The sequence below is a fragment of the Scomber scombrus genome, chromosome 13 (assembly GCF_963691925.1).
Source record: "Scomber scombrus chromosome 13, fScoSco1.1, whole genome shotgun sequence".
In the NCBI taxonomy this organism is placed as follows: Eukaryota; Metazoa; Chordata; class Actinopteri; order Scombriformes; family Scombridae; genus Scomber; species Scomber scombrus.
In genome coordinates this window covers 16,291,944-16,305,623 of record NC_084982.1, presented here as the reverse complement: position 1 = coordinate 16,305,623, position 13,680 = coordinate 16,291,944, and positions in this window count along the sequence as shown.

Genomic DNA, 13,680 nt, shown 5'->3' with positions numbered 1-13,680 from the left:
TTGTCATCAATGTTCACTGAACATATGAGCAGTGAGGAGCGTTACAGGTCACACACTGTTTATTTCTCCGCTGTCTTCATATGCTAGGTGTACTTTTGTTCGACCAGCTAACATCTCAGAAACATGAATATTCACTTGTTACTAACTTTGTCTTTACGTCTACATTGTAAAACAATTTTTTTGTTTTGTTTGTTTAAACTTCTCAATGGTGTAGAAATATAGGTAGAAGACCTATATGACACAGAAATATAATTTCTGCTAGTATCATTGACTATATACATATTTATTTAAAAAAGCTTTAACAGTTTTAGATAAGTGATAGTATTTGTGTTAGTAGTAGGATTGTTATCAAATGTAAAATTCATTAAGGGTTTTTTGTCAACAGGTTTCATTGAGATCATTATTTACATCTAAAAGTCAAAAGATCCATTGTCCTAAGATCTCTTTATAAATGAGGTCAAACTGTGCTTCTGTTATTTTTTGAGAATATCTGATCAGATGATATAAATTCTAAAACCTTATAATCTTTTTCTGAATATGTAGTCCTACAGTTCATATTGCTCAAATTACTTTTATTCATCCAGGTCTTGTTGAGGTGTCTCACAATCTACAAACATCCTCTTCATTTCTTGAGCTCACCAGGAATGTCTTTTTTGTTGTTGTTATTGGCTTCTTTTGTTTGAATGGACCAGCCACACATAGTGGTAGTGAAGTCACAAGTGACCTGAAAGCCCAATTATAAAGTATGCAATCTGCATTGTTCTTGGAGCGAAAAAGAATCAATGTGCTGAAGGCATATCCCCATCAGAAGACCTAATGATGTCTTTCTGGACCACAGCCTTGCACACTGCATAGTAATCTTCTGCTAATTAGGTTTATAATGCCTAGGCAGGCCTCCGCATCAGCACAATTCCAGGGAGGACAGTGAAGTTATTTATTTATCTCACTGTGACTCATTGTTATGGCTGTTATAATTAAAGCAAAATTATTTAGATAGGAAAAGGGCTTATTAGAATTAGTGTTGCTCATTGCAAGTATGTTTACTTCAGCTTTGTTTTCAATCATTAGGCCCCATTAATTCAAATGGTTCTGTTAGAAAAGGAAGACTTGCTAAGCTTGCTATACCTGATATCTTAAACAGTTGAAATCTTCAGAAGTGTTGCGTGTCATCAAAGCTGGAGTGATTTACAGATGGCTTATCCTCCTCATACTGAATGATCAATAATACATGCCATATTCTATATGTAATGCCTTTGAGGTCTATTCACCTGTGGCAATATTAGAATAGTTCAATAAGTTGGATTCATAGCTGTAGTCACTGGAAACATGGTGAATTGGTCAGATACAATTTGTGTGGCAAATTCAAAGGTTTTAGGTTTCGGATGATAATAAATATTATTTCCATATCAATGCATCGATTATTCATTATTTTGTCTTTAAAATGGCAAAAATAAATAGACGTAGACATACCAATAACAAGTTAACAGAGAAAATTAGATATTTGGATTCCATATTTTGTCTGAAAAACACATTAAAAAACCCTAAAGATTCAAGTAACAATATGACACAATGAAAATCCAGCAGGTTTAGGACTTAAAATCACCTGCTGTAACATTTGTATTTTAAATTACTTGAGCAATTAATTAATTATGATAGATGATCTATTATAATTAATTAATTGCTCAAGTAATTCATTATTTCATTATTAATCGAATTATCGGTTATATGCTATAAGTAAGAGAGGGAGAGAGAGCAGGGTCACCTGAGAGGAATTAATGATTGTACTCCACTTTTACAGATTAATTCACCTTTCGAATCTTATGGAACAAGTTGAATGTCAGAGACAGTTAAAAACTTAAAAATAATGATGGTTTGTATTGAATCCACACCCACTATTTTAAAAGGTGACAAGTCGCTCACTCATTCCACCTCCAAACTTGAATCAGAAAAATAATCTATAATGTATGCTACAATCACTGGGATCATTTTCAAGCATAACTTTTCCTATACTGTAATTGAGTCTGTAACTCTGCCTTTGTGTCTTTCGGTTGTTTCTTTCTTTTCTGCTGCCTGCGAGTGCCATGCAGGGTTTTTTTTCTCCTGGTAAACATATATCAGAAGTTTCCTCACAATCTTTTAACATCCTCTAATACTAGAAAAGGTTGGGACACCCTTTTAAGTCAAAGCCATAACACTTGAATAGTATTTATCAGATTTTGATGACTTAAAAATCAAACTACACTGAATAAAAACAAGACTCTCCTGCCGCGAAAAACAAAAGAATAAATCCTTCATGCAAGTGCCCCCAAATGCCATACGTATATTTATGTTCAAGTGACAAAAGCCTTCTACCAGCTTTAGAAAAAGTTATTTTATTATTATTATTTTATTTTAAAGTGACGAAGACAATGTAGCAGGGAAGTGGTAGGTGAAATAATGCGTCAAGAAAACCACTGTTCATTTCCTCTTTATAACCATGAGTCAACTATGTTGACCACGATCATCCCATAATTTTAACCACGTTGTTATTATTGTAACTGTGATGATGAAGGTCTCCTAACCTTAAGGAAGTAGTAAAAACGTTTTTCGCAAACCGTAGCAAAATACTTTTAACCCAAACAAACTTGATACTTGAACAATACTAAAAAACGTTTTTTGTGCCTAAACCTAACCAGACTGTACCCACAGCTTTTTCATATCATAATGTATTTGTAACAGTTTTGGAAATCACTGACAATTGATGTTGTCTTGATTACTGCTGCTATCAGAAAAAACAAAGTTCATAACAACCAAAGAAAGTTAATATTTTTATTTAAAAACTAAAACCTTATATTAGTCCAATCATATTGGTCTATATTAAATCTGGTGAACATCGGCATTCCAAGTTACTCTTTAAAGACTAACTCATTTTACTGTTGTACAGTGTCCATCTTTTTAATTAAAGACCTGTCAATCTTTTCAGCAAGGATAGTAGTCTTGTGTTTTGAATTTTGGTGATGGAGCTACATTTTGTTTACATTTGGATTGTGGAATATGCTTTTAATATTAAAAATATGGCTTCATGCAGCTTTATTAACTAGCATTATTCTCGTAATTATCAAACTGCCTGGCAGGTTGAGGAATAACTGACAAGCTCCTCTAATCTCTCAATGTTATGGAACTGTTGTGACAGTGCAGAAATTGTATTAAGATGGGATGAGACAGATAGGAAGCGGAAATTGAAAGGAGGAACAGGAGTCACTATAGAAATAAGTTACATGAATATAGTGCACCAGTATAGCGGACAACACTGTATATTGTAGTGGTAAACTAACTTTACCTTTTTGTCATACAAACAAAATACTAACAGTAAGACTGTATAAAAATGGACATAGCCACCGTGACAACGACCATGGGTTTGTAGGCTCGTGTTTTGAAGACTCGAGTTTGACATTTTGACTGTTTCCATCTTGGATTTTTTGGAGTCAGAAGTGATGAGAAGTGACCATATTTGGACGAGAGGATGCAGTGAAACCTACTACTAACTGCTAGCTTGGTTAGCAAGATGCATTTATACATATTCTTTGGGAATCTAGGGTTACGCATTGTTTATGTTAACTCACCAATGTTGTCACCATGGTAACTACTTGTCAATCACAACTTATCCACGCTCTAGAGCCTACCCTTGTTTTTTTGGGACCATAATCTTCAGTCAATGGTGTCGCCCCCTGGTGGCCATGAGAGAGAATGCAGATTTAAAGCACTTCCATATTGGCTTCATTTTTCAGACCCTCAACTACCCCTTAATAAAATCCCTGCTCTAACTGTCTCTTCTCCAACATTGGCACTGATGTTGATCAGCACAGATGTTGGAGCTATACTACACTTGCCTAGTCAGTTTTCAATTGTAATTCACACAATTTAGTGTTGAGAGAATGACTTTGAATGATTTAAGTCTAGGGATGTCCCGATCCGATATTTGGATCGGATCGGCCACCGATATTAGCAAAAAAATGCATATCAATATCGGATCGGCCTGCACGGGAAAATCCCGATCCGGACTCCCGATCCAGTTTGTTTTCAAAACTCCGGTCCGTGTTTTCCAGCGCACCGATGTAGGTAATCCATTCCAGTTTTTTTAAGCTTTTCCCCCCAAATCCGGTCCGCGTTTTTCAGCACACCTAGCGACCTGTCCAGCATCCCACTATTTATTTTCTACTCAGCTTTTTTGTGTGTTTTGCTTTTTTCATACAGTTTACAATATTGTTTGCACTGATGGCTTTTTAAGCCTTGGTTTACACTCTTGTTGTTCAAGAGCAGAGCACTGATGCCAATTCAGTTTGTGTGGTTAATTGACTATTTATTATTTTGTCTATTTTGTGTTTATTTAACCCTGTTAAGAATAAACAGGTCAGCTTCTTATTACCAACCATTGTGGATTATTCAAACTAACCTAATTAAGTTGGCTAGTTGTTCTTAAGAGTAAAACCCTTTTCAACATGAGTATAACAACAAAATAAGTAAATATCTTTAATCTTTAATACATGCTTGGATCGGCCGGTATCGGTATCGGCCGATGCTAAAAGCTACAATATCGGTATCGGATCGGAAGTGCAAAAAGCTGGATCGGGACATCCCTATTTAAGTCATTAACAAACAGAAAGCACAAGTTAAACCAAAGTAGAAAAGAAAGAAAGAATATATTAATGAGTGAATATCTTAGCAGACCCTTAGGGGTGCAATTGATGTGGTCCGGTGACACAGTAACACACACACAGACACACACACAGTAACATGCACACTTTTTAGTAAGTAAACTTTTTTGATTATAATTTTCACAAGTTAAATGATTGACTGTTAAATGCATTGTTAGGAAACTCTCCAAACTGGCCAGAAAATGTTTGAATAAAATCTTACCATGTAGGAAATGCTGTGGTTCTTGTCCTGGATATTTGCTTGTAAGCACTCTGGACTGTCAGAAAACAAACACCCAAACACACTCAGAGCATTTTGACGAGACTGAAACATAATTACAAAATACAATATACATTACAATTGGACAGAAAACAAAAGAAACTGAGATTACTGCCTCTCTTTCTTAGCTTTTATTTATATTGTACAGCAACACACACATCTCTTTACAAAGATGGATTGTCAAAGATAGTCTGATACTGTCCACCCAAGCTACCAGCTGATCCCAGCATGGCACCTCAGGCCACTCACTCAGAGTTCAGTCACGCAGCTTATCACAGATCAGAGTCCACCTTCTCCTTGGTTTGGCAGCATGAAACCAAAGTCCAACACACATGAACAGTACATGCAGTCTGATGTATAACCGATGTAGTCTTCAAAATAAAGAAATAGGAACAAAATTAAGAATGAATAAACCCAAAATGTATTATTGTTAGTCTACTTTTTTTCCATGTAGCCTATCTGACAGGCAACATCAGAAATGCACTGTCTGTGTAGCATTTACATAAAATGCATAGAAACAAATTGCATTTCAAAATGTCTTACCATCATCAGGGTGACAATACTGGTAATTGCACTCAGGGAACTCTAAACTTTTCTTTTTATGGCCTTGAACTTACTGTTGGTCTTTGTCTTTTCTCAGAGAGGTTAGTAGCTGTCCACCTTTTTCTGGAAGACTGTTAACTGACAAGCTTCGAGCATTTGGCAAGATGTTATCCAGCAGCAGAGCTCATCTACAGCTCTGACAGCCCGCAGCACCTGCCAAAAGATCTTCTTACCTTCACTATCTGCTGTGAGTGAGCAACACTCAACACTGAGGGAACTGTTTCAGTCTCCCTCATCCTGGAATTTTTCAGCTTGTTCCTATGTTTCCTTCCTCTTTGATTAGACAGAGGAAGCCAAGGAGATACTTTCATAGATAATGAGACACTGGACAGAGGTTTTATTTGTTTCCCAAGCTAAGGTCTCCATTGGTCTGTTGGCAGATGTGCTGTGAGCCTAGAATGGCAAACACACTGTCATTATCTTGCTTTTCTAATCAGTAACTGCTGGTACAGTATATAACAGCAACGTCTTTCTATTGTGGAGAACAAGTGGAACATAAAGTCTTACCTCTGCACTGCTAGCTGCCAGTAATATCCTCCAGAGTACAAGTTTCTTTTTCTCTTTTTTTGACTGATGCAATCTGGACACAGCTGAGGAGGTAGATGAGAAGAATTTAATTTGCTCTCCTTTCTACTTCAGTGCCTACAAACTTAAGGTCTTATATCTAATGCAGTCGTGACCATGATAGATAAGCCTGCATAAGTCTACAAAGCCAGCTTCAATGCATCTGAGATTAGCACATCTCCTCTATCTGGAACTCCGGCAGCAGCGGGGACGACCCCGGCCTTGGCGACAGGACAGTTGGACATAAAAGTCTTTGAGAACCCAGGTAGTTCCTCACAAGAGCATGTACCATAATTAGAGCCATAATGGCATCTGAATGCAGTCCGGGTTAATGAAACTCGGTCTCTTCCAGGGAACCAGGGGCTTTTGGGTAAAGAAAACAGCAGGGTTCTGCCAGGAGCCCGATGATAGCAATTTGCAGAGTGAGTTATGTCCTATAACCTCGAAGCAGCAAGTACTTTGAGCATGTTTTGTTCTTAAATGGGGTATAGTTTTCCATTTCCCATCCATTAATATGCATAGAACAGCTAATGAGGCTGAACCAACTAAGATAATAAGATTCTGAGGCTGCAGCACAACTGACTGCATTAATGGTGTATGACTTTGTGGTGAGGCATTTGTCTCTGGATGCCTTTGGACATAAACACAACATGGAAACCTAAAGAAACTGTGTTCAGTGGCACGTGGGCACAGTGAGGTTTTGATCTGCATTTTGCAGTTAATGCCTGTTGAAATACTCCAGAAGAGAGGACCTTTATCTACCGAGATTAACGAGTATTAAAGCACTCATTTAATTAATTACTTTTTTACATTTTAATTTGTGCATTGCTCATGCTCTGTACAAAACGTAATCATAAATTAACAAAGTGTCCCTGTGCAATACATATATACACGTATACAACTTCAAAATTAACATTTCTTAATATTGTCTAGTATGTAGGATTTTTGTAAACAATCCTTTTACGCTACTTTCATTTAACACATAAGTGACCTTATCAGCGTCATTACACGCTTACTGTGGAAAGTGGAAAAAAACATTGATTTCTGTCTCTTCTGTCTACCACTTTGTAGTTAAACCTGCTGTGAGAGCGACTGTGGAGGTTGTCTCGAGGTATATTGGCAGATTGTGGGCAGATGTTATTAAACATAACTATAAATATAAAGAAGTGTAACGTCCTCTAGGAGGGAAAACCTATGATTTTTGCCCTCTTCCTGTCAGCAGTTTTCTACTGTGGTGTATTAGCATTGTCTCCTCTCAGTAAATAATGTGTCCTCATTCAGTCACAGTGAAGAGAAAGAGCATTTGACTACAATGGGCTATTATTGGCTCTAATAGGGATGAAGCAGACTCTCAGGAGAGACTGGGAGACTTGTGAACTGGAAATGTCTGCTGTTCATCACAGCACTTTACAGCCAACGTTTTCCAGGCAAGAGCAGCATCACTGCCCTAGGATAACTTACACTGATGCCTCACTTCATTTACACAGTGCAGTTTTGCTTCTGCTTGAACAGAAACTGCTGTTAGGTGTTGGAAAAACTAGACAACTAGACCACTAGACCAGCCCCCTGTATAGATCCACACAGAAACCCCCAAATTTCAAGCCTCCATGTGTCTGAATGAAGGTCCTCATCACTCTGTTACGCTGTCTGAACCTTCCCATTCTCTCTGTTTTTCCACTGCTTAATACAGGAACTGTTTTCATCATTTCTCATGTCTTTTTGCTCTCTAGCATACCACCCAGTAAGTTAGCATCGCTCACTTCCCCAACCCTGTTTCTTATCTTGCCTCCTTCTTTCGTCACTCAGGCCTTTCTAGTTTTTATTTACTTGATCCTTTCTCACTTAATACAGCCGTGACCATTACACAACACACCATAGCGTCCTCTTTAGCCTTCTGTACTCCTTGCATTTGAACAACACCCCCCCCCCCTCTCTCTCTCTCTAAATCCTTCTCCCTTTCTCTCCTCCCTCCCCCCATACTGACCCTCCTCTCTCCACCCCCCTGGCTGGACCCCTCTCTCTGGTGCGGGGCCTGGCTGTCAGGCCCTCTCCTGTGAGTGCGGCTGCTGTGATTTCCTCTGGGCCATCAGGTGGGCTGCTGCTAACTAGCCAAGCCTGAGACAGGGTGACCTCAAACCTCAACATGATGGGTCTGAATCAACAATGTGTTCGCCTAAACAGGGAGGGAGAGACCAAACAACTTAGAGGGCTGCCTGCCAGCAAGTAAACCAACAACGCTGCATCTCAAAGTTATCTACCTGCGGAAATTTTATAGTGCAAGTAAGCATTTAATTCCTTTCCCTAAAAGTGCCTATGGGGTCTAACTTGTGGCTTTTTAATCTATACTAAACTGTTTTCGCTTGTGTATGTTTGCTGCAGTGTTTGTCGCAGTGGTGCCTCACAGTAGGTGTATTGTAAATCAACCGGGTGCTGTGTGAACTGTCATTATAGTGATCATTAACACTCGTGATATCATCAGCGCATGGCAGATACTTAATTATCGGATCCCTTCTTCTGTTTCAGAGGCCCTGGTGTATTTTTCTTTTTCATAACAATTTCTGATGTCTGCAAAATCCATATAAGCCTGTCTGATTAGAACAAGCTCAGTTTAATGAGTTTCTCCTGTGCCACTGTTTCAGATGGATCTCATTAAGGGTAATCATACTGTAGTATGAGTTCTAAGGAGGACTTTATGCACAAGCCAAGGCTATATAAATTGATTTTTCTTCTCAGTATTGAGTATTTAACAGGTGAAATTCTGTTGGTCAGAGGAAAAATGTCATTCTGCTAATCAGATATAAAGAGTGATGGAGTAAATGTTTCTGTCAGACTCCACTGTGCTGTGACTGTACAGAGCATTTGCTAGCATTTAGGTAGTAATCAAATTTAATGATGGCATTACTGAATAACTGAGGCTTGCTGCAATCGTTCTTTTCTCTCCTGGGTCTTCCTCTGCTCCTCAAAATGTTTCAAACTTTTTCTCTTCCACAATTCCCCCGAGCTAGCCTCCCATCATATCTGAAATGCGCTTACAGCAGTGGCCGTCTTTTGCTTGAGAGCTCTTTGCCTTATGCTTCCATCAGAGGAGACTGAGTCTCACAGATGCACTGCTTAACAATGCCATCCCCTGCTCCCATCAGAGGGGGGAAGGTTGCGGAGCTGCGCCCCGCAGAATAAGGGGGGCAGGTCCCCTGTGATTGGCGAGAGCTGAACATCGATGCCAGCTTCCATCTGTCATGATAGCCTATCTCTGAACCTTCAATCTGTCAAAAGCTTGCTGCCTAGCTGAAGGCTCCAGGAGATTTGGCGTGCTAAACAGATTTGACAACAGGCATTATCACTGTGAGGGGCCTGGCGAAAAACGCCATCAACGTGTTAATTGTGGCTGGAGATGTAAACTGTCACTTCTCATCTCATTTAACACTTGGTTTGCCAATTTTTTCTCACATCGTTTTCCTCGCTTTAGGAAACATATGGAAATGTTTAGGCTGACAGTCTAATCCTTGACTTAACAATATCTGCTTTGTGACTTAGCTGCAGTTGTTCTCTGCTAGAGGCGATCAGGCCGAAGAACTTTGTCCTTGGTTTAGTTGAAAAGTCAAGCCAGTCACTTCTACTGTCTGCTCAATGACATGCAGCCTGGAGACAGCTGTGATCAGTTACACTTGAAACCATTCTGTAAAAAAAAAAAAAAAAACTTTCCTCATTTAATGTGAATGTGCAACAGAGCATTAATATTAGATACTAAATATGGCCACTTGCGTTTCAGTTGAACTAACGTGTGACCTCATTTTACCTTTTAAAACTCAAATATTATCAATGAAAAATACATAATCATTAATGGCTGTAGAATTAAACATACAGGTCAAAATAAATGTAATATATGGAATGGAATCGTTATGATATTGTTTGCAAACACAGACAAAAATGTACAGTTTAGATGTTGCTCGTATGAAAATAAGGTTTAAGCTCTTAATAAAGGTCTAAATTCTTATATCTCTCAAACATTTTGTTGTAGTTATTATCTCACTCCTCCCCTCCTTCAGATGTATCTCCAGAATGTCAAGCCTCTTCCTATTATCACTAATTGATTATCCTCTATCAAAGCACCTTATTATTTGTGAGTTGTAGCGATCAGCCCTTTGTGGGCTTTCCCCTGACAGGCCTTTAATGGTGATGGTTGGTTTAACCCCCAGGCCTTGCTAATAGGATTTAGCAGCAGGTGACTGGTAACACACACCCACACACACACACACACCCCTCTAACCCCTTCACCCCCAGGAATATCAGACCCTCCCACTGCCTGCGCTGTGAAAAAGGCATACAAACACTGCACTAATTCAACCTCATCATTCCCTTTGAGCTGAATGTATCTGTGTGAACTGTAGTAATGCAGGACTGTGGTGTCACTGCCGGCTCGCCTCTTTTGTTTTGATTCTGTGGAATCAGGTTGTGTGTGTAGCAACGTATGCAAAAGCCAATGCAAATAAAGCTGAGGCACACACAGCGCCATCTTGGAGATGACAGACAACGGCCAGACGAAAAGGCCATGGCCCCTACACTCGGATTTACTCACAACAATAATGACATTACATGCCACAGGCTTTGCTATGTCTGATGATGTATATTTATATTTTTACTAAACTTAATTTCTGGAAAACAATTTATAGATTAGATAGCATGTAGATTTTATCCTAAGAACATATATCAGTGATAAAATATGTAATTGTTATCCATATTTTACCAGTAATTGTGTCATTAGCTGGAGACCATCATTGGAAGTGGGCTTGTCAAAAGGGTTTCCCTTGTGTATATGGCTAACAGGGCTGTCAGAACGTCTAGTTTATCCAGGTGAGGCCTCCATGTCATTATAGTGCCCCTGTCCATCAAGATCAGAGCTGCTAACCAAGGCAGGGCCATTCTCTCAGCTTTTATCACTTTATTTGGTGTTCATCCTTCCACTGTCTGCAGACAGCGCTAGAGGCCATCCATTTCTAGCCCGACACTGATGGGAAGGAGGAGCGCAGAAAGCCTGGGTGGTGGTGACGACGTTGGATGAGGGGAAAGTAACATGAGGGGAACAGGACCGGAGGAGCAGAGAGGGGATGGGTTTGTTATCCTGGTAATTAAGGACAGAGTGGCTTCCACACCGGGTGTGCGGACAGGATGTGGCAAATTACTGGAGTCTTTGTGAGGAAAAGCTGCTCCCTCTCTGCTCTGTCCATTCTCAGGGGACCTCATCATCTTCTCTAACAGTCAGGATGGGATTTTGTACCCTCTATTCCCTCACCTTCTTCTTCCCTCTTTCTGTCTCTCTTCTCATTTCCTTTCACTTCCCTCTGTCACCCTCTTCCTGAAATGCATCTCAAAGTCTAAAATAACATTTCGGCATTAAATTGTAGATGAGTTTGCTGATGACAGACAGTAATTGAAAACTTTCAACAGCTATTTGTGTTGATCATTTCCCCCCCTTAAACCATGGTTTAATGATAAAGAAACGGTTTAATAACAGTTTTTCAATTAGCAATTTTTTCTAATATGATTAGGCTGATTTTGATAATTAACTGTGTGTATGCCTGTGTGAGTTTAACTAAATAATTCCCCAGACATCCAGGGAAGGATAGAGGAACAGATAGAGCGTAAATGGTAATTTATGTGCACACTTCATTCCTATGAGATGTCACAAACAACTCCCTACCGAACGCTTCTGAGACCACAAGAAACTTGTTGTGTTACTTTGGCATCTCTGCATAATTTCTGGAAAAGAGTGTAGTATGCCTTCTTTTTTTGTTGCATGGACGTCTTGCTCTAGGATCCTTAGGCTGTGGTGCTCAGGTGGGCTAGACAAAACGGTGGCCCTCACACCGACACACGGTAGCAGCAGCAGCAGCCGCATGGCAAGACAGCAAGAGAGAACACTCTGGGGTTTAAAAGTACCCAAAGCATCCTGGGTAATTAGCCATTACGGCGCTGTCACAGAGGGTTCTGCAGTCAATACAGAGATAATTTGGGCAATGGTGAATGACAGTGCTGTCCAGGCTTTTGGGATGATCAAGGACAGATCCAGCTGCACCAGGCATCTGTCAGGCCCATGAATCACTCCTCCAGCCAGCAGCTGGGTGAGTGGAGCAGAGAGAATCGCTGGAGAGGCACGTGCAGACACACAAATAAACATGTTCCCCCTCTCTCCCCTCGCCACACCGGGAAATGGCTATTAAAGGTCTGCCGTTACAGAGCACCGAGTGGAAAAGGCTTGTTACCTTCAGTCGCAAATGAATGACATTGGGAATAAGGTGAGGAATAAAAGTCAGACCAAGGGGACATTTCTCACTGATATTACAGCTGTGTAGCTAAAACTGAGGAATGCAGTTGGCATGCAAAATTGGATCATCCAGTTTTTAAAGACAAATATTATAACTAATGATTTTAACACAAAAACAGCAGGGCTTCCTACCTTAATGCAAAAATCAAGAAACTGGTTTGTTTGACTCACATATTGACATTTTAACTGTATTAGGATCCCAGCAGGTTTTTAACTCCGGGACTAATACTTTATTGTGATTATGGGAAGAACAGTGAGTTGAGAAGATAAGAAGAAGCATAAAGCAACATAACAGAGTGTGACTCGTGTGGCATACCTTATACACAACACTCTTATCAAGTTTCATTAAACAATGGAAGTCCATCCACCTGTATGTCCAGCCTGATCACATCAGTATTTCAGCTGCATATATGGATAATTACTGACACCTTTTACATTTTTAGCTGTAAATGTGGAAATATTCCTTTTAGGCATCTCTGGAGGTACAATCAAAATTTGGTGATGCAAAAACAAACCAAACAAATAAAAAAAACCTTTATAAGTGAATTATTAGTGCAGTGTGATGTGTTTAAACAATCAAAATTTGTATTTTTTAGTTGTTTAGACTAAACTGGTCTGTTGTGAGCTTTAGTTGTGTTTCACTGCACATAATCATGTCTGATTCTTTAAACCACTGCAATTGTTTCTTAACAATATAGGGAAAACCCTATCCCTAATCACTTGTAGAGGATAAAAATAGAAATATTTTCACCACTTCATAATATATGACAGTATCATATTTTATGTTGGAGTTCATTCTTAGACAACAACAAACCACTGGAGATTATGCTGGCATAAACCTTACCCTAACCCTTATTTAGTTATAATTTTATGTATAGAAAATCTTTGTGTTATTTTAACATCTCATAAATCACAACACAAAATTAGATTCTGGTTGCATTATCATTATTAATATTATTATTATTGTTATTTTCTTTTTTTTGTATTGCTCCCCCTGTTGAAATAGTGTTTTTCTCTCCTTCTAACTGTGTTTACATAGTAATCTAATGAGCTTAAAGTCCCCTCTAGTCCAAAATATGTTTTGCTCATTGTTACTTGATGTTGATTTTTGACTTTCACTATGCTGAATGATTTGAGTCATGGTGGCTGTTTTCACATTCATCTGCTGATGGGGGAAAGTTTATCTGTGTTCAGCTTAAATCTGATTCAAACACATACAAGATGAATTTGTGACATCA